Below are 22,332 nucleotides of genomic sequence, written 5' to 3'. Positions count from 1 at the left end.
ATACAAAGAACATACCCTATTATTTTATAAAAGTATAGGGGAAAGTTAAATTCAAAGGCAGTATTATATATTCAAAACAAATTTAAGTAACTACTTTTGAAATGACGTGTAATTAGTTAGTGGAAGTCACTATCACAACACAGGACTGAAGCAAAGTGCTTTACGAGCTTCACTTTCTCTCTAATCAAACCTCTATATAAAGCACAGAAGTAAAGACAAGACTAAAATTACAAGTAGCCATGCTCACTACAGCAACATATACACTAAAACTGGAGCAACACAGAGACCATGACATGGCCCCGAGCAAGGATGACACAGATCTGTGAAGCGTTCCATATTTTGTGTGGCACCCCTCACCCTGTCCTCACACATTTTCATCAGCTCAGAAGAGACCAGCCAAAGCACACAGTGTGGCACTCTAGCAGACCTGTGACTTTTCACCATAAAAATATTCATGTAAGACAATCTGTGAAATGGAAATCGAGTTGTGTTATACCTGGATATTTGTGTTAATGTGTCAATTTGCATTTCCTTCATAAACCTTAAAAAATAATAAAATTACAAGTAGGAAGAAGTGTAAATTGCTTCATTTCAATAATAATAATAGGAATAATTTATTGAGCATTTACCTTTTCCTAGGCACTATGCTAGGCAATTAATCGTCCAAGCTTTTTGCTTGGCTTCCTCTGCCCTTTGAAGGGAACAGATGGAAAACAACAATACAGGCTCAGACTGTTGAGCAATTTGCTAAAGGTCACTTTGCTATCAAGTGGTGGAGACATTTTGTAAAAAGGGGACATTTTTTTCCTTTCTAAAATCAGATTAAGTGTTGCAACTATCCTTGACCTGTTAACATACATATAGACACCATGCCTGCCCTGCAAGTGAGACAGTCTGACTGGTTCACAGGTTGCCACTACACCCAGTATCTAGCAGGTCAAGCACTTAAAAAAAAAAAGTAAAATACATAACTTTGGTATATAAATAAAAAACAAATGAGCAGGCTAAACCCATGTTACTTGATTTGAGAACTTGTCTCCACAATGTTGGGAATAACTGTTTTTAATACCCTGCAATATTCTTTTAGGACTACCAGGAGAATGTTCTAACTGGATGGGTAGACAGTAACCAGCCAATGGATGAGCAATAGTAGACAATGAATAAGTAATAATGGAAGGTAAGTGTCCAGGCACACTGATGGCCTTGTTCGCTGTGACGGGCGCTGTTTCCGAGGTTGCACGAACTAGCGTTGGTGGCCCTTTACTGACTCTAACCTAATACACTCACTACACAAAGCACTTTCCTCCTCAAAACCAAATGACCAAGCCAGCGCTCAGAAGGTGAAACACGGACAGCTTTCTCTTTTCGATTGCGACCCTCGCCGCTCTCTTAGTTCCCCGAGCGTCTTGCAGACCCGCAAGCTGTGTTTTATCCGGGTGAAGCCGCGAACACCCACACGCGACTCCCAGAGCCTCGCCTTCCCGAAGAGCCGGCCGGGGGTCAGCCCCTCGCCATAAGCGTGCGCAACTTATTTCTTTACAACTCTGCCCTTCCGCACTGGTCACCTCAAACTCCTTTTTACTTATTTATTGTTTTTAAACGCACGCTAACGCTCCAGTGGGAACCTCTGGAGCAGAAAGTGAAAGTGGGCGCGAGACTGCAGCTGGCGCGGCATTGGACTGGCAGGGGGCGGGGCGGGGCGGGGCGGGGCGGGAAGACGTCGCGCTCGTCACGTGACGCGCAGCCACCGAATCCCAGCGGCTCTGCGCGGCGCACGGGGACCGGGCCTGGGAAGCTCTTTTCTGTCAATGAAAGTTGTCATTTGAGCTGTTACCGCCGAAACGCCGAGGAAAAGAGAGCTTTGCACTCCTTCCTCTTCAGATCTCCATTGCCCGTAGACTGCGGGCGTCGGAGGTCCCTAGCTTTGGGGCGCTTGGGCGTTGTGCACAATCACTTTCATCAGCCCCTACCTACAAACTGGGCGGGAAAGAGCCTTTCCTTTTAGGTGTGTCTCCGGGTGGGCCCAGCAAGGATCCTGGCCTCAGTTCTCTTTGGTTTGCTTGCTGGGGAGGGTGCCAGGGTTGTACGTCTCCTTCCTCCAAAGCAGAAGTGCAGAGTGGTGATGAGAGGGAGTCTGAAGCCTTTGGGCCCCAACCCGGAGAGTCCCACGGTCTCCACCTTTCCCAATTTGATAAGAGGGAAGCCCGTGAGCCCCTGGAAAGCAGAACAGATAGATGAAGATGTCAGTCCTTCTTTTACAGTATTTCAAGTGACCGATTTTTTACCCCCCAGTGGAGTCTTTATGCTTAATTCAGCATCTTAAACAATTTATAAGAACCAAAGTCCTAAGTTAGATAAAGTTTTGCCCTTTCAAAGATTTCTGGGAGGCTTAACTGTAGCTTCTGGGTTTCTAACCTCAATATCCACCAAAGCGGGGTGGGGAACCCTAGCTTTCCTAAACTCGGTACTAAGAGGACAACTAGTTTAATCCATCTCTGGGTAGGCTACCCCCACCCCCCACCCCCAAAGCCCGCCTTCACACTCCAACCTGCCCCTAGGTATGTTTGTGTAATCGGAGACTGGTTGTAGCTGTGTCGCCGTTTCTCCCCAGGAAGGCTTAGTTTGCATTCACTGAAGTTTCTTGTTTTCTAGGTTTATTTAGGCAAGCAGAGAAGATGCCGCTTGGAAGATAGCTGGGCTTCCTGCTGGACGTTTTCTGGAGTGGGCTGAGCCGAGCAGGTGTGTGGGTTATGATTGCAATGAGAAGGGTGACGTAGATCTTTAAAACGTTACTTTTAAGATTTTAGTAAATATACTTTTTTAAAAAAACAGGGCTATGGTTATAATATTATATATATGAGCTAGGATTTAAGTGATGAGAATCGCGCTCAGGTCTAGGAACAGCAATAAGAGCGATGATTTTGGGCTCTGCTGTTGCTTAACCTGTAAACAGGGGCGATGCTGACAGTTTATCCTCCGTATGGCGTTAATTATTCTGTATTTTAAAACGGGGTAGAAACGGGGACGTTAGGGTGGATCGTTACGGTTTGATCGAAGGTTCGAATTCCAAGTCACCATCCTGTAAGGGGAAATGAAACTCAGAATCGGATACTCCTTATTTTTGGAATGTTAACTGTGTATTTTCCGAATTCATGAAATGTGAAGGGAAGCGAGGATGTCAACGTTAACTGAAGCAGGGCAACAGCAGTTTACTACTGTCCAGTCTGCGAAAAGCTGCGCCCAAAGTTTTAAAAGGAGCTGGGACTATGTGGAGGGGGCGAGGAGCCCGAGCGGCGCCGGGGACACGCGAGGCCCTCGGCGGCCCGGTGCTGGGTGGTGGACGCCGCGCGCAGTGGACCCTCCGCGGGAGGCGTCGTAGGAGACCCGGGGGTCGAGGTAAGACGTCGCCCTAGAGGGATCCGGGGAGATGGTTGAAGAAATAAATTCCACAGCGAAGTCTACCAAGTTCAGTGTGTAGGCTACTAGCAGCTCTCGAATGGAGTTCATTAGCCTAAATTGCGTAATTAAAAGGAAAAAAAAAACTGCAGCGACGCTTCCGCTGGAAGATAGGCTGGGGCGTGTGAAACAGCGCAGATCGCTTCTCGCTCACACATTTTTTTTTCCTCGGGGCTCGAGTTCCTTTCTTTAAAGTCGCCACCACATCCCCAAAGGGAAGGGGGAAGGGAATGAGAAGTACCAAACTGTCGCGTTCGTTTGGACGAAATGAAAAGGAAAGAATTAGGGTCCTGATAGCAGGTCGAGAGGAGTCTGGAATGGGGTTTAGAATTAGCCGCTAAGTCCGAGGTGTGCGGGTTCCAGGAGCGGGGTGTCGTGCGGGACGAGGTGGCCGAGAAGTCCTCGCCCGGATGCCCCTGCGGTCACAAGCATCAGTCTCGCTCGGAACTTCCCGGGTGCAGCTTCTTGGAGCAGATTCCGCGGTGCAGACGGCGGGTCTACAAACTGCGGGATAAAGCTCAGCGCCACAGCCTGAGGCTACGTGGGGGAGGCTCTCCCGCCGCCGCCCCCGCGTCGGGGCCCCGGGGGGTCATGCCGTCTGCTTCCGTGGGTGACGGTGAGCTGCTCACCGGGGCCTCCGCAGACCTCGGGTTGAACTTTGGGTCCGGGAGCGAAGGGGGCCCCTGTGGAGAGGATCCGAGTGCGCCTTCCCCCCGCCGCGCACGCAACCCGCTCCCCGGCGTCCGAGACCCGCGTCAAACTCCAACGCCGCGGAGTGACAGTGGGAACTTCTCACTCGGTCTCATCCCCCTTCCTCCACCTTCGCTCCCCACCTTCTTTAGGCTTCACGGCAAAGGAATAGGTTAGGCTTGGGCGGAAGAGGGTCTGCGCAGGTGCCACCTAGGGGAACCCACCCGCGCGGTCAGGCTCTCCCCGCATCGGCGAGCCACCGACTGCCCATCCCATCGACAGCCCGGCCGGGCTGGTAACCCAGCCGCTTGGGCCCTCGGAGGACGGCCTCGGTGGTTTTGTTTTTTGTTTTTTTTTCCTTTTCCCGTTTCTTTTTAGCAGAGCCTTCTAGGAGAAAGAAATCTTTTTATGTTTGGTGGACGTTTGGATGTACGTAGAAACGAATAACAAAGTTTGAAAATAGAAGGAGGGGGAAAGAAGGAAAAAGTCTGCGTTGAAGGGGTTCTGGCTGAGCTCCCCTTCAGTCTGAACAGTGAAGGGGTCACTGCTGACGCGCCCACTGCACGGGACAGAGGAAGGGACTTTCAGAAGAGAGTTGGCTGCGTAAAACCTTTAGCTGCAATGCCATAGGAAAAACACGAGTGGGAAGAATAACAAAACGTGCCGTAGATGCACGGGGCAGATGGTTTCAGAAGCTCTCCTTCCCCTGAAAGCCTTGAGGAAAAAAGTATTTGGTTATTTTCACAGTATTGCATCTCCCTTTGAATGTAACTTTTGAAAACAAGCCAGCCTACTGGAATTGGTCCCACTAGAATTATGAGACACAGTGACGTTTCCAACACAGGTAGCAAGCCATAAAATCTAACCCAAGATACTAAGTTGAATTGCTTTTAGGGAACATATTTAGTTTATAAGGTCTGAAATTAAAACCTAAGATTTTTAAACACTGTGGTCCAAAAACGAAGGGAAACATAACTGTGTCAGAATCCTGAAGTGACACCATTTCCTTGCTCTATGTTGAAAAAGGCTTCCGTAGAATATGGCTCCTCTCCTTCCTCACTCCACTACCTCTTCTTAAACTTGATTTTCTGATCAAAAACATCTTAGGAAATTCTGCGTTTAAAATATTTCCTGATTTAAAAAAGTCAGCAAGACAGAATGACATCTTTAAAATACCGCATGGTCCTAACCAGTTCACACATTTCTTTTTCTCATAACCTAAAGTGTTGTAAAGAGTATGCTTAAGTAGCTGTTCATCTAAATATAGTTTTTAAATATTCATGATTTAATCTTCATGAATGTTGCAAAACTTGTACACTGATAAGCAAAAAGATCAAAGTCTCTATAATTGTCATACAAATGTGATCACCACTGGTGTTCTGCATAGCAAAGTGAAAGTTAATTAATGATTGATCATTTCTATTGATATACAACATTAAGAACAATTATTAATGAGATGTCCAAATATATCCAGTTCTTAATTCTTATGGTATCATGCCTACTAAACTATGTGGTATATTAAAGATTTGTCATTGCAAACTCCCTGTTTCCTGGCATTGGAAAGAAACAGAAAATTAACATGTTTTCTATAGCATTCAACTTCTCTCTGACCAAAAAAACAAACACAAACAAAACCCGTGGTAGACTGTATTTTAATGTATGCCATGTTTTGAAATCTATTTGGTTTTGAACAAACTTCAACCTCTGTGCAATACAGCTTACTATCCTTTAGTTGATATTCATGGCTCTTAAAAGTTTTTAAAAAGTAAACCCCAAGATAATATTACACAGTGAAGTTTGTATCTTCCCAATGATACTCAAATGTATCGTGTCCATTTTAGTCTTTGGGTTCATAAGTACATCTTATTTTATAGTGATAACATCTTTAAAGGGGCCATAGGGCTGATATTGTCAACTCATTCTGAAAAGGACTAAAGTCCTGTGGTTCGGACACAAATTAAATATTGTTTCTGCCAAACAATAGAGTCACATCAACAAGACTTGGGCTTCTCCACTGAAGTAAATAAGAAAACAAATGCTGGCCTTGCAAACACTACTGCCTATTTCTCATCCTCTATCACTGATTCCTTCACTTAGCTGCTCTGCTCTCAACTTTCACTCTACACACTTAACGGGGCTGCTGGAGCATTCTGAGCAGTAAAAATCTTGATGGGCAACCTAATTTGAATTGAGCAAATACTATAAGGGGCAGGGTGTAAAGTGGAAGACAAGGAATTCAGTGTCGACAAATGGAAATGCCTCACAAATACTCATACGGTGCTGGGATGCAGCCCCAGTCACATTACTTTCCCTGCAAATTCTTTTAATAGAAATATTAAAGTTCATTCTAAGTAATTTCTCCTGCCTATCTAAATTGTTTGTGAACTCTGCCATGTAATCGTGGAAAGCCTGAAAGTATAGGAAGGCATTATAATTTTTTTACAAATCATTTCTCTAAGTTCTCTTTTTTTAATACCAGGATAATTGATTTAATTGATGGTACAATTTTAATCCTTTCTAAACAAAATTACTTATTTGTTTTTTTTAAAGCTAATGACATTTCTCAATTGCACTTGATTAAGAGTCTCATTGTATTTGGGAGACAGACTAGTCTTGTCCTCTTAACTGCGTAGAGGGGAGAATACTGCATTTAGGACTAAAGTTTCCCTAAGTGCTGGCTGGTATCAGTGCATTTACAAGCCTTTTTTAATGGAAGTAGGTTGGAGAGGTTGTCCTTGGAAAAGTAGTACTTCCCATATTTATAAAGGGGGTTTGAAGTATTTTTTTTACCTATTGGAAATAATAAAATGATTGGGGGCATTACAAACTACTAGAAAATAATTATAAGGAGAGATCTCTGGGCTTTGCAATGGACATTTGGAGGAGAGGTTGCAAAGTATATATTGGAAAAAGGAGCCAAACCATCAATTTCAGTCCCCAGTTTTATCAGTGGGTAGTTAGATATGTTGGTTTCTCGAAATTCAAAAGTGTACCTTTATTCCCAGGAGATTTTTCTTTCAAGAGTTTAACCTCATTTGCTCATACATTTAAATAGTTCTGTAAACAGAGTTGCTTGTGTAAGCAGTGGAAGGCTTGGTACCCAACCAGAATGGTTTTCAACAGTTGCCTGAGTAAAATATGTTGTAGGATTTTCCCTATTGAAAATTTAAATATGGTTCTATGAATTCTAATACAATCTGAAGATAATACATATGAACAAAAGCATGTGTGTTAAACATTACCATTGCAGAAGAAAAACATGTGTTTTTTTAATTGAAACACTTTAAACTTTAGTAATGGTATCATTGCTTAAAAAAGATCACTGAATGTAGTATTTATTTACATATGACAACTGAGAGTTAATGTTTTATAACTAATTTACTTAGTAAAATGGTACTGGATACTCGGGCACAATTAAAAAGTATACTGATTGTTAAGAGTTTAGAAATATTCTATTAGAAAACTATATGTTCCCCTGGTCAGCTAGCTCAGTTGGTTAAAGTGTCATCCTGATGGGCTAAGGTTGTAGGTTCAATCCCGGGTCAGGACATATATGAGAATCAACCAATGAATGCATAAATAAGTGGCATAACAAATTGATGTTTCTTTCTCTTTCTTTCTAAAAGCAACAGATTTTTTAAAAACCTATGTGGGCTTCAGTCAGTTTCTATTTACATATGTATATGTAATTATGAAGTGTTAGAAGTTTAGGTATATGAACTTTAAGTGTTTTTAAATAAATTTAATTCGCATCTGGTTGTGGTTTTCTAACAAGTTTATTGTTACAGATGAATGTTGCAGCCTCTCATAGCATTTCACACTTGAAATATCTGTGAATTGGATTTTGAATCCATCACACTGGAAGTTTGAAGCCAAATATTAACCCTTTTCCATTTTTTTTGTTAAAAAGGTACTTTAAATATGAGGAGAGACATTCTTTAAACAAATTTTTAGAATACTTTCTATTTGATAATATTTTCTGTCCCCAACATAAATTAATCTAAAAGATGCAACATTTTGGTTGATAAAAGTTTAGAGTGCTAATAAACTCATGTGTCAAATGGATACACGGAGTAGTTTCCCTCTATACCTTTGAAAGTTAATTTTACATTATTTAGATTGTTACCCCTCCAGGATTCGGGGTCTCTTATCTCTTCATGAGTAAAAAGCAAGGAAGCCAGTTTACCTGGTTTAAAATTAAATGACATTAATTCCCAAGTTTTCACAGTACTTCATTCCTTCTGCTCACATAATTTTGTCATCAAATGGGAGCTTATTATCATTTATGATTCTGCCTCTGCTGGGTTGGCAACATCCATCTTCCCTTATTGGGTTGTTACAGATCAACCTGGCTACAGTTGCATATTGGGATTTTAAATATATATACTTGCGTACTTTTTCATCCAAATTTAGAAAATATATCATGATTAAACAAAATTTGTATATCAAAGTGACAGATAAACCTTCTAGCTTCCGAAAGTTTCTGGTTAGTGGTGAGGTGGGAGCCCGGGACCTTGGAACCAGGGAGAATGCGTGTCCCAAGTACACGGCAGGCCCCGCGGCCTTCCGAGGGCTTCTCCATTTCAAACTTGTCTCCTCCCAATCCTCCTCTGCAACTCCACTCATCAAATATTATCTGCTCCTAATGATCCAAAGCAGACTTGATACCTAGGGAATCTTTTATTCAGTCAGTGGCAGCCCTTGTATGACCTCATTACATGTATTGGTACTTTTTAAAAGATTTTTTAAATTTATTTTTAGAGAAAGGGGAAGAGAGAAAGAGGGAGAGACACATTGACATGCAAGAGAATCAGCTGTCTCTCACCTGCCCTAACCAGGAACCTGGCTGGAAACCCAGGCACGTGCCCTGACAGGAACTGAACCGGCAACCTTTGCCTTTGTGGGACAACACCCAACCCACAGAGCCAAATCAGTCAGGGCTATGTTGGTACTTCTGTGTGCTTGTCTTCATCGTGTGACAGACCGTAATGCACCGAAGCGGGCCTTCCGGTGTCTTGCCCTCAAGTAACATGGCGCTGGCCCAGGGCCGTGAGTGCAGAACAGACCTGGATCCGGTGTTTACCGACGAGCTGTGTGGTCTTCACAGTTACTTAGCCCAGCGCCTTGGTTTCCCCAACAGTTAAATTTGGGGAATTGAGGGGAAATATTTGGAAAAATATTCAGCTTAAATCCTGGAGTTTCAGAGTATTTCGTTTTAATCAATGTCATTTTTTAAGGTAGGGTCAAATATGTGACCCTTAGTTACTTACAGATTTTGACTATACCAAAAAGTATACACAGTAATATAACCAATGCCTCTCTCTAATGTACTTATCTCTATGTGCCCATCTCCAAGACATATAAAGGCCATTGTTGCTCTGGCTTTTATAAATAAATACATTTTTATGTTAAAACCTCCTGAGTACTCTTTCCATCTCCTTTTCTCTCTCTCTCACCAAGGCTATTCCCATCTGTGGGTCTTAGACTTCCTACATTTGTATATACTCATAGTTATGTTTTGCTTATTTAAATATCTGTCAAATAAACATCAGGCTGTGTACATGTGTTCTTTTTAGAGTACGTGTGGGGGTGTTTCTTTTATTGAGATTCACTCACATTATTAACATGGCTTTGGTCGGTTCCATTATCAATGCTGTAGAATAGAATTCCATTCATGGACATACCACCATTAATTTATCTGTTTGGGGTTATTTGGGGAACGGTTCTTTGCTTTTTTATTTATTTAATGGAATGTACCGTCCTTGCAGGGGGGCCGTGATCATCTTTGCATTGTTCCGGTTCTAGTATGTGTGCTGCTGAAGCAAGCACTAGTTTATCATTTTGTAGTGTTCGCTCTTTCTGATGGTGCTGCTGTGAAATTTTCATACGTATCTTCTCATGCACAGGTTAATTGTCTCTCTAGGGCACTACATAGAAATAGAATTGTAGGATCATAGGCTATTCCTACTTTCAGCTTTGAAAAATATCATGAAATTGCTTTCCCAAATGGTTGCACCAGGTTATGTTGCTGCTAACATGTGAGAGTTCCTGTTGTAACTGTTTTGTCACCAGCACTCAGTAAGGCCAGACTTTCAGATATTTCCCACCTCAGAAAGGTGTACAATGATTACTCATTGGCGTTTCAAGTTACATTTTCTTAACTGCTGGTGAGACTGAGGTCTCTTCATTGTTAAACACCCGGCTTTCCTTAGCTTTAAATTTTGTTCTTATATTTTGTTTGTTTTTTTATTGTGGATGGTTCATTTTTCTTACTAATTGTCATTCTTTTTCTATTCTGGATCTTAATTCTTTATTGGTTATGTGGGCTGTAAAAGTATTTTCCTGATCTGTAGTAAGCTACAGGTATTGTTTATGATGTCTTCCAAAACGCCTGTTTTATTTTATTTTGTTTTTAATTGAGATATAATTGACATATAATCTGTATTACTTTTAGGTGTACAGCAGAATGATTTTATTTATAATGAAATAATTACCACAGTAAATTTAGTTAACATACATCACCATACATAACTACTTTTATTCTTTTCTTGCCATAAGGACCTTTAATATTTACTTTCTAGTAACTTTCGTATATATAATACAGTATTGTTCATTATAGTCACTATGCTGTACATTATATCCCCAGGGCTTATTTATCTTGTAATTGGAACTTTGTACCTTTGACTACCTTTACCCATTTTGCCTATCACCCAGCCTTCCCTCTAGCAACCACCAATTTGTTTTTCTGTATCTATAAGTTTTGGGGGTTTTAAAGATTCTACATATAACTGAGAGTTTTATTTTTAATATAAAAGTATTAAATAAAAGATAAAAATCTATTTAAGAATTTGTGCATTTGCCTTTTCAGAAATTCTTTAGCCTGAAGTCATGAGTATATTTTCCCATATTTTCTTCTCAGTTTCATAGACTTTGCTTTGGCTTTAATCTATCTAAAATGTATTTTTGTGTCTACTATGAGGTAGAAATCTGTTTTTCCTCACAAATGGATTATCTAAGTAGCCACTTATTAAACATACAAGACTGTCCTTTGCTTGTATGTTTAAAATGCCACTTCCATAATACAGCAGATTCATCCACCCGTGTGTGTGCCTCTTTTATTTTCATTGGCCTATTTGTCTATCTTTGTGCCACAACAGGGAAGAAAATTGTTTTGTCTTGGTATCTGCAGGATGAATTCCCCAACTGTGTCCTGCAAAGTCATCTTGATTCCTCTTTCGTATGTGTTTTAGGGCCAGCACATAGCACTTTTTACAAAGTGGAAAATAGATTATAAAAAATTGGGGGGTGCTAATACCCACAGATAACTTTTTGTGGAATTTCAAGCTGGAAATGTTTAATGTTCTTGCTATTTGATTTTGAAATCGTCATTGAAATGCATTTTGTAGTTGAAACTAACCTAACTTCCAATCTGCTGCTGAATTTAGCTGTCGAGAATCTTGGCACAAGAACAGATTTGGAAAGGTTAATTTAGTTTTTTAAAAACAAAAGTTTGACTAAGCTGAAGAGCGCTTAGTTGGGGGGGGGGGGATGAGGGTTGTTTTCTTAAGTAGCATTTGAATTGAGATGCAGAGGTAAGACCAGGTAATCGCTTTCTTTTCTCCTTTTGTCATTAAGTAGAGTTCGAACAATGGGTGTTATTTGAGAGCTGCCCTTCTAACCTCCGCTGCTCTTAAAATGCCTGCAGGTCATCACATGTTTTTAAGCAGCGTTTTAATTTTTTAATTTAATGTTTAACTTCAGAGAGAATTGCTTAGAAACATTTATCTTGTTGAACTGCAGGGAAATGGTTAGATAATCTATCTCGTCTGTTGAGGACAAGTGATTTCATAACATGTTTATTTGGGGGAAGGATTAAAATAGGATTGACAAAGTTTTGTTTCATTGGAAGTTTATTTTAAAATCTTTCACCCTTGAGGCATCCAGTATAGTAAATGCATTTTAATATCAAAAAGCAGCAAAATATCTAGGATTTTTTCAAAATGGGTTCTACTCTATATCACTTTAGAAAGTATTTATATTATCCTTGTCACATATGAATTTACATCATAGTTTTGTAAATATTTTGAGGTTTTTCTCACATCATTGCCTCTGTCCACTTGAAGAAGAAGTGATGATCACTTCATTACACTCTATACTTCATAACATATGGGCCCTAGATGCTTCTATGAGTACCTATGGAGAATACAGTTTCTGGTTCATGGTCCTGGTTTTTCTCAACTCCTAGTCCATTTTCTGTTTTCAGCTTTACCTAGCCAGATTCCTCAGCTGTGTGTGGCCAACAGAAAAAAAAAAACCACCTAAAACAAAGTTAACTATGCACCAGGGTGGGGGGGGCGGCCTTCAGCAGAATTGCATCTTACAGTGTTTGAGAGTTTTTACTTCATTGTAATCTAAAAATGTACGTTTGTGGTTACCTTTCCTTCTCTGTCTTTTTGTGTTAGTTTGTTTACTTCAAGTTTAGTAAAGACTGAGATTATGCCTGGCCAGAATTCCTTTAGAGATACACATAGAAACATACAGTTAGAATCAAAGATAACTGCTCATTTATTCATTAACTCATCATACATGTATCTGCATATTATGAATAGAGTGGCCACACAATTTGTGGTCCAGACACAGGACACATTTGAGAGTGAAAGGGGCTCTCCCTTAGCAAACCATCAGGAGCCAACCGCCCTGTATCATGTTCCTAAAATCCGGAAGTTTTAAAATAACCTAGTTAACTATCTCAGGACAAAAAAGGAAGGGAAAGAGTTGATTAGAAGGAAGGGGGAGTCTTCTGTATACCACTGCACCTTTTAATAAAAAACAAGCCCCCTCCCACAGACTGCAGGTTTATTGGGTGCTAAGTGCGACCTGCCTGTAATCTGCTAGTTTCATGGAATTCACCCACCCTGTCTTGCTCGGCCCTGATTCTCTAGAAACTGTGTCTCTATCTTGTTTCCTTATTATCCTTGGGTATTTTTTAATTGAGATATCATTGACACAATGTTTTATTTTAAGCATACTGTGGACATCTAAAAATTATTTTTAGCTTTTGCATTTCTTTTATTTTAGACCAGTAACATACTTCTGGCTCTCATCTTTGCTACTATTTTTTAAATTTTATCTTCACTTGAGGATATGTTTGTTGATTTTAGAGAGAAAGGAAGACAGACAGATGGAGAAACATCAATGTGAGAGAAACATTGATCAGAAACACTGATCAGTTGCCTCCTGTAGGTAGCCCAACTGGAGATGGAAACTGCAACCTAGGTATGTGCCCTGACCAGGGATCCAACCTACTACAACCTTTTGGTGTATGGGATAATGCGCTAACTGAGCCACCTGGCCAGGGCGCTGTTTTTCTTCTTTTATAGTTACATTCATTTGATTTCCAGACCATTCTCTAGGCAGAATTGATTAGTTATTTCTTTTGATCACTTGAGAAGGAGGCCTCCTAGTAGTGACTGACTGTGCCTTTCATTCCTGCCCTACTGCTCAAGTCGCAGGTGTTGCAGGGGCTTTTCTTGGATTATAAAGCATCTGAAAGGAGTGCAGACTTTCACCTCCGATCTGGATCTTGCCAGTTTGGGGGGCGGCGAGTGTACACGACTCTGAAGGCAGAACAGGTAGCCCTGCCTGGATTCCGGGGTCGCTGCTTTAGCCTCTTCAAAGGCTAAGAGCATGGAGAGTGGAGGGGTGCGAGGTGGAGGGAGGGATGCCCCTCCCTCGCATAACAGACAGGATGGCAGGCTGAATGGACTGTTTTGGAAAGCGTCGTTCTGTGTTGTGGGTAATAGCCCCCTCCCTTTCTGAAATCTATACCCAAGAGTACAAAATATGGGAGTGTGTGTTTGCTGGTAGTCAGATCAAAGGTTCCCGGGGGGTTAAACTACCTGAAAAGGGAAAGGAGGTGGAGTAGCTCTCTGCAACCCGACCTCTCCACTCTCTCATTGTAACCAAGTTTTTGAAAGGTGACTGGAAAGCCACTGGGTACGAGACCTTCCCAGGTGCATCAGCGATGGAATGTGAGTATCTGTGTGTGGATATGGTAAAGTTGGGCTACTGGAGGTGGAAAAACCACAGTACACGTGTGCTAACATAGGTATTGAAATAGATGGTTCATCAGAGCCGCTACGTTTAGAATTTCTTTGTTCAGTAATAATGAATGTAACTATTGACCAATACTGTTTAAAAGACTGGTATTATTTGTGGTACCAAAGGTAAGCATAACCTGAGTAACTCCTTGACCCTTTGCAAATATTTACAGGTTGAAAGAATATAGTTTGACAAAAGAGCCAAGTGATTTTGAAGTGGTTTACTTTTGGGTTTTCCTAGTTCAGAAGATAACTAATCTGGGGGAAAAGCGAAGGTTTTGCTTGTGGGGGTATAAAAAATTATTCTAAACCTCATTCTTTTCCTTAAGTTTTATTGTATGTGTTATTGCTTTGTTGTTTTTAAGGTTTTGGAAACACAGAGCCTGGATGAAATTTTTCTGAGGGAGGCTGCTGATAGCGGTACTAGCGTGACACGTTATGCTGCTGTGAATATATCAAAGCACTCTAAAGTCTTTCACACATTTTGGCATTGTGATTAAAAATAGGTGGTCAGCATAAAACTGCCTCTTCTTAGAACAGATGTTTAGTTAAAACGTATCCTATGAGCTTATCAAAATAACTGTCAGAAGTCATATATATGTATGGTACAGAGAACAGCCTCCTCCAGATAAATGTTTTTATGGAGACCCTGCACTTGTTGCTAGATTTCCTCTTCCGGTGTATGGTCTTCTAATAATGTCATAAATTTACAACAGGACCGATACCTTTAATTTTCCGTCCTTTTATACAGTTAAGTGCTGGCTGTAATCTTCTCCAAGCTGAAAGAATGACACATTCAAGAAGTCTTTGACAGTGTTTAAACACCCCTTATCAAAACTTAATTTCCATGAATGATTGATTTTGGCACTTGATGGAAGGCTAAAGAATGTTCAATTACCCCATTTTCATGTGCTAATGAAGCCGAAAGTGACTTAAGGGGCTTTCTTTACACTGGCGAAGCCTGTTTGGATATGCACAGGAGTTCTTAGGTTTCTCTCCCAGGGTTTGTCTCTACGAAACAGTTGTTTTATTGGGCAACTGTGGCGAATCTGTCTGCTCGGCCACAGGACTTGGCCTTCCCCTGAAGAGCAGACTGAAGTTTGTGAAGCTGTCAAACTAGGCATTTAATTTCAAGGTAACTTATTTTGTACAGATCTTCCAGGAACTTGCAAAATCAATGAAGTAAACCTCCTTGGATGTCAGGTTTTGAGTAGAATCAATACCAAAAATATGTTTTAAATTGAAAAAAAGGAAAATTTTATTCCAGACTTTGGGTTTAGCAGCTTCAACATTAGATTCAATTCTTTTACACACTGGACTAGACTTTTTGTTAAAACATTTAATCCAAGCCTGGCTGGAAGTAATAAAATTTAAGAATGTCCTGCCCTCTTTTTTGAGGAGAGTGTTGAATGAGGAAGAAGAAAATTTGCACCATAGGAAAATACATAGATTCTGCTCACTAAAATATATGCTGTCTGTGGCTTTAAATATTGATGTTGCTGCTACATGTTCTTCTATAGTCATCTTCAATACAATTTTGACATTAGAGACCAGAAAACTTGAGCTTTAGATATCCTTAAGGGCTGAGATTCCCTGAGGGTTTCTAATTCTGTGGATTCCAGAAAGGTTATTTCTCTGGCTTCTGAAGACCTCCGAGGCCCGAAGGAACTTACCAGTCGGTTCCGTGACCCCAGATGAGCCACAGGTGGCCTCTTCAGTTCGAAACAACCACAGTCCTCATCCAAACTGTTTACCACCTCCTCACCGGTCCCACTTCTTTCTGGCGAAGGTGTCTGACTTCTCTGAGAGTGGAAAGTGCTGTATTCCTGGGAGATCGGATTCTTGTTTAGACTGAGTCAAGCATGCTGTGCGTAAACACTTAAGCCTCTCTCCTTACGGGTGTGTGCAGACTCAGCCGAGACTGATGGTGCCCTGTCCCCGCTACCCTGCCGTGTTTTCTTTTCCTCTCCTGTATGGATGGTAGGGATGACTTCTCTACAGAACAACTGAGTCATTGGTTACTGACTCCAGGCATAATCTTTACTTTTGTGGGAAAGGGAGACATGTCGAAGGAAAGAAGCCGCTTTGCCTCCTCAAAGCACCCCTGCCTACTGAGCTTGCAATTATGAGCATTTAATAAATTAGCCATGTGGAATGAACCGAAACCCTGATTAAACTGAAGCCAGAGATTCTGTTAACATGTCATTTAACTTCAGATATCATTTTATCATCTCTATGTATGTAGAAGACACCTTCCCTTTTTTTCCATCTTCTTGCTATACGTATACATATACTATTACCCATCAAAAAAAAGAGGGAAGAAATAAGGTATCACCAAAGTATCCTCTGGGCTCTGGTGGAACACAAATTGAGAAATTGCTCTCCTCCTTCTGTCACCCCAGGCCCTTGCCCCAGCCACCCCCTCCTCCGTCGGAAGCTGCCTGCCTGCTCCTACTTAGTCACTGTGTTGTAGCAGAGGAGAGCAGTGCCCCGGAAGGCGGGACTTTCCCATGCCTTCTCTGCCTGGACGCCAAAGCAAAGGCATCTCATTCCCTGGCCAGGGTGTATGATAGTAAGTTTTTAAAAAGACTTTCTTTATTTTTAGAGAGACAAAAGGGAAGGAGAAACACCAATGCGTGGCTGCCTCTCGCGCACCTCCCGCTGGGGGCCTGGCCCGAAACCCAGGCCAGGTTTCGATTCCCTGACTGGGAATCAAACCAGCAACCCCATGGTTCACAGCCTGCGCTCAGTCCACTGAGCCACACTGGCCAGGGCTGATAGTAGGTTTTAAGTGCCTACGTTTTCTTCTAACCCCCACATTCAGTGATAGGCTCTGCCACTTGCCTCTAATTTGAAAGGTATACTGATGGGAAACACACTGCGCTATGATTATTATTTGCAGGTTCCCCAATGTGCTTCACTAGCGCCGAGCCACAATTCGATCTGACCTATTTTCCCTCTGAGCGATGGCACCCTCATTTATTCTTAGTTTGCCTCATTACCATTTTACATGTTATTTAGGAGTTGGTGAATTCAAAGACACTTGAGACAAAGGCAGCTGCCACTTTTGTTGTAGGACTATTGGAGCAGACTCTTCATGTAAAATGAACTCTATTACATCTTCCGGATTATATCTGACTAAAGATAAGGGGAAATTGGCTATTAAAAAGTTATATTCAAAACTCATTTTCTTGGTACTTTTGATCTTCTTAATTTTTAAAACTCTTAAATAAAGGGTGGTTATATACACATTTCCCAATTATCTGGACTTTTTCATACTTCTTCATTTCTTCAGACCCTTTCCTACTGCCATTCCTCACCTGAAGGTCAGCACATCAGGGCTTGCCTAGCCACTCCTTTTGGGTTGCGCTGGTCAGCCTTCTTAGTATTTTCCCAAACTCAACTCACCAAAACTTTCTCCAGCTCCAAGCTCTCCCAGGGCCAGATCTTCCTCCACAATAGTGTCAGCCTGAGCTTCTTAATGCAGCAGATGCTACACCCTGTGAGGGCAAGGCCAAGCCTGTCCTCTGCCCCACTGCACCCCTTACACTCTCTGGGTGTGTTTGTTCAGTGAAAAATGTATCATCTTGAGGAATTCTCTTTTTATCTCCAGAACCTCTAACGATTTTACGTTATACACAAACTAAACTCCAAGCACCTTAATCCTGTATTCTTGTCAAAGCCTTGTAGGAAACGGCCGTAAGAGTTCTCACATAATTCACATTGGTGGGAATTCTTTCCCAGGCTTACCTTCCTTCCTGTCCTTGTGCAGAGCTGGGGACCTAGCTCCTCAAGGCCTTGCTGTAGCGGCACTGGATTCTCACCCTTTCGAAATTGTGCTTTATTTTGCTTAGTGTGCTCTTTATAACACCCCCAAGCACTTACTGAATATTCACTACATACCTGGACAGGATATAAAGCAAGTCAAGCAGTTCCTGCTTTCTAGGATTTTCCTCCCTCCGCTGGTCGGGGCGAAGACTTGGAGGCTGCCTCTTTATTCACCGATCCCTGCTTCTTCAGGCTTTGCCTGGTGCTTGGTTTAAAATCGTTTTGTGATTGCTGGCAATCTCTCTCTCCTCTTGCTTGCCTTGTCTTCCTCCCACCTGAAATTTCCTCCCCTTCAGCTCTGCCTTTCACCAAGGTCTGGACTGAATACTACCCTCTTCAGAGAGCTACAGCCAGCTCATGGTCAGAAGTCATCTTTCCCTCCTACAAACCCCGGAGACTGAATGTAATGCCATGAGCATTCTGCCCCATGACTGTGTCTTTCCCTCCATCATGCTACATTTCACCTGTCTTGGTCACTGTCTTAATTCTGGTCGTGTCTCCTGGAACACTGCATGGGGCTGTAATGTAAAGTCAACTCACTTTAACAGAAGATACGTGAAGCAAGGACATTGGACAAATTCCAAATGAATGAAATCCACCTGAGTTATGTATGTGACAGGCAGGTTTTAAAATGTTACTTACGTGCTTCAAAGTGGATTCACTAGAGTTCCTATTTATAGTGTAGTAAGCATTAATTTGGGTTTTTAGGATGACTTGCTTTTCCTTCTGGTTCAGAGAACTGGAACATACCAAGATGAAAAAAAATAGGCTACAAATTTACTTAGGTGATTAATTGGCACATTTTAGGCAAATAATTTCCCCAGAGTTATGTTGTGTTTTTATTTACCTGCATATTCAAAACTGTAGTAAAGGAGGGAGAGGTTGCAGAAAATATATCTATTTATGTACATATGGAGGAAAGAAAAAAACTATACCAAGTTGGGGAACAAACTTGTTAATGAATTAATGAATCAGGAAAGAAGGCACTGAGGTTAAAGAAGGTAACAGAGAAAGTGGCTGAACCTCTGTCGTGAGCAAATGGGATCTTCTTTCCCTTCTGAATAGCGGAGTCGCCAACAGGGCAGGTTGGGGTCCACAGAAGTCCAACAGCTATCGGGTCAAGTGTGCCCACCTCCGCTCAGTGGAGTGTGGGGAGTCTGGGTTAGGCCTTCTGCAAGCTAATTTAGCTTGTATAGTTAAGTCTCATAGCTTGAGAGACACAAGAATGCTCAGGGCACTCTCCCAGGCCTTTTTAATCCATCTTTCCCCCCCCTTAAGAAGTAGAACTTTTTTTCAAAGAAGAGTTTACTGAGTATCTCAATAAATAAAATGTATTAAGGTGCTAGCTTAATGTTACAAGCAATATGCAAATAATACATAATTATTTTATATATTTAAATTTAAAACATGTGTCTGTTTATTGTGAGATGAATCAATTCAAATCTTGTTGAATGCCAAATGTGAAACCTATGGTTATGGATGACAGTTACGACCTTATGTCAGCCCAGGAACCAAGTAATTTCTGTGTGTTGTTTTGTGTTCACTTTATCAAGTCAATCCATTCCAGAAAACTGTGGTCTAGTTCAGTTTGACTTACCATAAGACTCAGTAATGTTGTTATGTCTACCATTAAGTTCTGTTTGTAAATGTTCCTTCTTTTATTTCTGACTTTGGGACCCAAAACACACATAAAACATAAATGCTAACACCAGCGCTCTCTGCGGCACGCCGCTGCGGACCTGTGTTATCACAACGCGCCTGTTGTGTCAGGAGTTCCTTGTTGTTGCACAACTTCCTTTTGGCAGAGAATCTGCGAGGGGCGATGCCCTGAGCCTTTCTGGGATGTCAGGGAGCTCAACTCATGGGAACTGGAGGTCCATTCACACGGCTTTACATGCATGGGCTTGCTCAGGGATACAGTTTTTGAAAGACCCATACAAAGCAAGTGGCCTTAATCAGAAATACACATCTGTGGCACTGTTAATCCCTGTGTAGCATCTCATCTTTATTATGTTCTTTCATTTTAACTTTTTGTCTTCAAGTAGTTCTCTTCTGTTTGTTTACTTTGTATAGATTTTATGTAAGGAATTAAGTTGCATTTTTACAGATGTGACCCAAGATACACAGAAGGCTGAAATTTCTCACTTTTTGTAATGGACAGTCCCAGAGACAGCACTCTGAGAAACTCGACCTTGGCCAGGCCTCTGGGGAGGGAAGTTGACACCACCGTGGGAAGGCCTCGTGTTGACTACGGTTACCAGAAACCTAAAAAGTCATTTTGGTCCTTTTTGTTTCCACGAGACCTGTATTCTTCAATCAGGTATACAAAAAATGTTTGGGTCTTACCTTCCTGCGATAGAAGTAGGAGGGTGGGGTGTGCGTGGAGTAAGCCTTGTGGATGCGAGGAATGGCGCAGGCCACGCCCATCTCCCTGATCAGCTCTACTCACGGATGGAGGCAAGGACTCCTTCTTTCTCTCCTGTGTTCACTCTCCATCCTGGGAGAGCAAGCGCTGGAGTTAGAAGTTCTGTTTTAGCTACTTGCACATACTGATATTTCTACTATTCATTGACAGTGTTGTTTCCAAATGGGATGACTTACGAGTGGCTCAATGCCCTGGCTGGTGTGTCTCAGTGGATTGAGTGAGCACCAGCCCATGAACCCGAAGTTCACAGGTTCCATTCTTGGCCAGGTCACATGCCTGGGTTGCTGCCCAGGTGCTCAGTTGGGAGTGTGTGAGAGACAACCAATTGATGTTTCACACTTTCTACCTCCTTCCCCCTCTCTCTAAAAACGAATAAGTAAAATCTTAAAAAAGAAAGCTTAAATATGTGTATGTTAAAAATGCTTGTTTATTTTTAAGTTTTGGAGCTTGTTTTCTGCTTTTTTATTAGCTGGCTGAAGAGATATGAAGTTAGATGGATGGGATCTGCCATGCCTTTTTTTTCCTTTAGAACTTTCCTTTTTCTTGAACAATAGATCCTTGGTATTTGCCTGTCCATCACCCTTCCAACTCCTTCAGAAACAAAAAATTTTATAGGCACCTGCCCTAACTAAGCTTATTTTGACCATGTACATAAACTGCCTTTTGACCTTTCCTTAAAGTTTCATTTGTCATTCGAGAGTCATTGTCATGAAGAACTAACACTTTTCATCTTTATGAACTCTGCCAGGCATTTGGGGGGAGCTCACGTGCACCAGCAGGGATACGGATGCTGCAGGGTTTGCCCACTGCGTGGTCTTGGACCAGGCCCTCTGCCGAGTGAGTGAACAGCCCACTGCCTGGGTCTTTGTGGCGTTACACAAAGATCTGTTGAAATGGATGACTCAGAGTCCTGCCTCGGGAGAACAGTTTGTCAGAGACCTTCAGGTTGCTCAAAAATGTCAGAATCACTCTGAATGGTTCAAACAGCAAGCATTAGATCTGTTTTTTCAGCATGACCTGCCCTTCCACTCACTTCCCATTTTTAAGACAACAATCTGTAAGCTACAGCAGGGGTCGGCAAACCTTTTCTGTAACAGCCAAATAGTAAATATTTGGTTTTCTGTGTGTCTCAGCCTGCTCAGTCTGCCATCACCAAATACTGTGGACTGGGTGGATTAAACAGCAGAAATGTGTTTTCTTACGGTTCTGGAAGCAGGAAACTTCTAGATCAGGGCTTCCAGCCTCGTCAGTTTCTGGTGAGAGATCCCTTTCTGGAGTAGCCATTCACATGGGGTGGGTGGGGGTGCAGTGGAGGGGGGAGAACAAACTCTCCGGTGTCTCCTCTAAGGGCACAAATCCCCTCACAAGGACCCCACCCTCAGGACTTCATTGAAACCTAATGATCTCCCAAAGGCTCCACCTCCAAATACCATGACATGGACGGATGGGGGCTAGGGCTTCAACTCAGGCAACCATAGCGGGCACAGTTCAGTCCATAAGCCATGGGCCACGCTGTCTCTGGCTCGCCGATTCTGCCAGCATAGCACAAAAGCAACAAAAACATTTCAGTACATGTGCTGAAATTTGAGTGTCATAAATTTTCATGTGAAAACTTGTCACAGATTCTTCCTCTTCTTTTGATTTTTTTTCAACCATTTAAAAAATGTAAAGCTCAAACTGAGCTCATGGGTCATGCAAAACAAGCAGCAGACCGCATTTGGCCTCTGGGCCACAGTTTGCCAATCCCTGACCTATGAGGCCAGACTTGTCTGGTCCCTTCTTGCTTCTCTGACCTTCTCTTGCCACTCCCTCCCTTCCCCTTGGCCCAGCCTC

At 42.0% G+C, this 22,332-nt stretch overlaps 1 non-coding gene across 1 annotated transcript; it reads left to right on the top strand.

Annotated features, from left to right (window-relative positions):
* Positions 1-239: 239 nt before the first annotated feature.
* LOC119059440 (U6 spliceosomal RNA) lies at positions 240-342 on the top strand. The gene has a single exon (XR_005084406.1). It is a non-coding gene; the product is annotated as a U6 spliceosomal RNA (small nuclear RNA).
* Positions 343-22,332: the final 21,990 nt, after the last annotated feature.

This window comes from Artibeus jamaicensis, unplaced genomic scaffold, assembly GCF_021234435.1.
Source record: "Artibeus jamaicensis isolate MK-2021 breed Jamaican fruit bat unplaced genomic scaffold, CSHL_Jam_final contig_387, whole genome shotgun sequence".
Classification (NCBI taxonomy): Eukaryota; Metazoa; Chordata; class Mammalia; order Chiroptera; family Phyllostomidae; genus Artibeus; species Artibeus jamaicensis.
Note: the sequence above shows the minus strand (reverse complement) of the source record. Positions and strands in the feature narration are given on the sequence as shown.